The sequence below is a fragment of the Danio rerio genome, chromosome 12, assembly GCF_052040795.2.
Source record: "Danio rerio strain M-AB ecotype USA chromosome 12, GRCz13ab, whole genome shotgun sequence".
Lineage (NCBI taxonomy): Eukaryota > Metazoa > Chordata > Actinopteri > Cypriniformes > Danionidae > Danio > Danio rerio.
In genome coordinates this window covers 12806795-12809790 of record NC_141032.1, presented here as the reverse complement: position 1 = coordinate 12809790, position 2996 = coordinate 12806795, and the positions used below count along the sequence as shown (strand labels likewise).

Here is a 2996-nt window from a genome sequence, read left to right as displayed (position 1 = left end):
CATGACTTAATATAAACTAAATGGATGAGTTATAAAAAAGGAGGTTGGTTGAAAAGAGTATGTCAAAGTTGCACACATAAATACTATTTCCAGAGAAAAATCGAAGAAGCGTCCATACTCTAACTGCTAATATAGAACTACAAATGCGGATGAAATGCGTAAACAAACATCAAACATGGCGGACACGCGAGACCAACCCTTCAGTAATGTTAGAGAGGCTTCGGAAAAGTTGCAACATGTTTGAGTGACTAAATATCAAGACAACTGGAACATATTAAAACCGTGTTTTACGTGTTATGTATCTGCAACAACAATGAGAACTTATATCGAGATATATTTGGACATCAACTTCTGAATGCATAATAACCCAAAGGAGGAGATTTCTCTGCACAAAAGACTCGCGATTATCCTGCAGCTGCTTCTCCAATAAGGTAGGTAACCTTATGCAAATATAAAAGAAATGTAGATGATTTGTTGAGGTGATTGACAGGGGACCTAACTAAGCATCATGATCCGTTAACGAGGACCCAACAAACACACAACGTTGCCTCAACGTAGCGACCTTCCTACAACGTTGTATCAACATTGCAAAAAGGTTGAGGATTCTACGTTGTTGCTAAAGGTTGTCACAACGATGTCATAAGGTTGCCATTTAAACATCATGAGGGTCGCATGCTTTAGGTTGTGCTTAGGTGGCGTGGACGACCACTGTACAACATGTACTGGTCACAGCTGAATCAGTTTAAATTTCAACAAGCCGTCTCATTCATCAACGACCGAGGAGACGTGAGTATTGCTTTATTTCTTCTTGCTAAATAAGATACGTAAATCGTGAATATTCAAACAAACCTACGATTTCGACAACAATCTTTTCCAACATCACATGTTAAATCTCTCGATAAAACATTTCCTGATTATTTACCTACGCCTTGTCTTTAATCAAATGGACAATAATGTTTTTGAAGTTCAGTTTTTTCCATATCCGTCGTGATCAGTTAGTATGATACTTCATCACACGAGCCGACCCACTTTTTACAAAACACACAAAATAACTTTTAAAAACAAAACATCTCTGTGTAGATTGCGTCCCGTTAAAGGAACAGTTCACTCAAAAATGATATGTACTCACGAATTATTTGCCCTGTAAATAATAAGTGATTCCAAACCTTTAAGTTTCTTTATTCTGTTGAACACTAAAGACTGTAAGCATTTGCTTTCATAGTAGGAAAACACTATGGAATTAAATAGTTACAGTTTTCCAGCTTTATTTAATATATCTTCTTTATTGTTTAGCAGAAAAAAAAGCTAAATAAGTTTGCAACAAATAAAGGATGAGGCTAAAATGGCAGAATTGTCAGTTTTGGGTGAGCTATCCCTATAAGTTAAAGTATATAAATTAATGTTCATATGCCTAATTAATATAGATAGTAATTAAAAGGTAAGCTAGTCTAAATTTCTATTTTGATTGGTCTTTTGATGTTTTATCTTAAACCCACTCTTTTATTTGCTCAGCAGGCTATTTTCACATGGAGGTAATCTTCTATTGATAATTTCTGGATTTTAATTATGTGTAAGTTGCATAAAACTCTATTGTTTAACCACTCACTGTTGTTTTCAAATTACTCGTGTAACTTGTCTTTCAGAATGTTTTCAGCTGTTGAATTCACCTCAGATCAGTGTTGCTGTAATTCCTGATCTATGGAAAGAAGAATTGGATGAGGTAAGAAGTATACTCTATTTACTATTAAATGTAGTTATGTTACCTAAAACAGCATGTCCATAATGTGGAAAATAGATCATGCTTATAAAAAATTACTTTATTATTTTGTACAGCTGTTATTGAAATGACACTAAGTTTAACATTCCATTTACAGCGAGCAACGCCACAACTACAGGGCCTGTTCTTTCTCTACTCATAATTTAAGTAAGTATTCGGAGACTAACTCTGACTTCTGTTAACTTAAACCTGTTTTCCCTGTAACTCTAAATTTATTTAATTGTATGTAATTTTGGTACATGATATATTATGAAAACAATAAAATAAAGTATAGGCTACATAATTACTCTGGAGATTTTATATGTAATGAAATTACAATAAATGTCTGAAACTTCAATAACTTGCTAGTCATAGTCATTTCCTGTGTAGTGCTGTTGTGTCAAGCTCTGATCTGTCCTCTCTTGTTCACTGCCTATTTTGACTTGTGTCTGCTGTGGATCTCTGAAGCTGGATTATCTGTTGAATTTGTTTCTTCCTCTGACTGCTTTCTCCATACCAACAACTACGACTGGTCTTCAGCTGCGCTCCCCGGTCTGCTGTATTCTCCAGTCCAGAGCTTCACTGCCCAGTGTTTGAATTTTAATTTATATATTTATTTATATATTTATTTACATTTTAATGATTTCTTGTTTACTTTTCTTGTTTGTTTACCCTTTAGTTTAATTATTTATATATATATATATATATATATATATATATATATATATATATATATATATATATATATATATATATATATATATATATATATATATATATAAATCTAAACTTTATTTTATACTGTTTGCTTATAATTAGATACTGTATGTGTACTGTATGTATTAAATGTTGTGAAATATATAATAAAAAGTTTGATTATATTCATTTGTGTGGCATTTTTACACTTTAAAGTTTACACATGCAATTGTTAAATTAAATAGGAAAAATAAATGAATAATATTTCATATTTAGCAATACTGGAAAAGAATTGCTGCTTATCCTGTATTCTAGGCAGTATTGATAAACTGCCACAAAAAATATTAATACAAGTAGTAAGAACGCCGCCTCGCGGTTGCTGAATGTCGCACGACAACGTTGCTACAGTCTTCTCACGTCTTACATTTCTACGTTGTGACAATGTAGCGAGCACGTAAGCGACAACGTTGCCTTTAAAAAAATACAACGTTGTGCAGACATCGCTACAACGTATATGTGTTTGTTGGGGAGGATGTCCCAAAGC

At 33.0% G+C, this 2996-nt stretch overlaps 1 long non-coding RNA gene across 4 annotated transcripts; it reads left to right on the top strand.

The window, feature by feature from the left end:
* Positions 1-636: 636 nt before the first annotated feature.
* LOC147841312 (uncharacterized) lies at positions 637-2357 on the top strand. Of its 4 annotated transcripts, none has more exons than XR_015503939.1 (5): positions 759-786; positions 1516-1570; positions 1644-1720; positions 1875-1924; positions 2225-2357. It is a non-coding gene; the product is annotated as an uncharacterized LOC147841312 (long non-coding RNA). The 4 variants fall into 4 exon arrangements; XR_015503941.1 differs by having other exon boundaries at positions 761-786; positions 1516-1532; XR_015503940.1 differs by lacking the exon at positions 1516-1570 and having other exon boundaries at positions 637-786.
* The last annotated feature ends 639 nt before the right edge of the window (positions 2358-2996 follow it).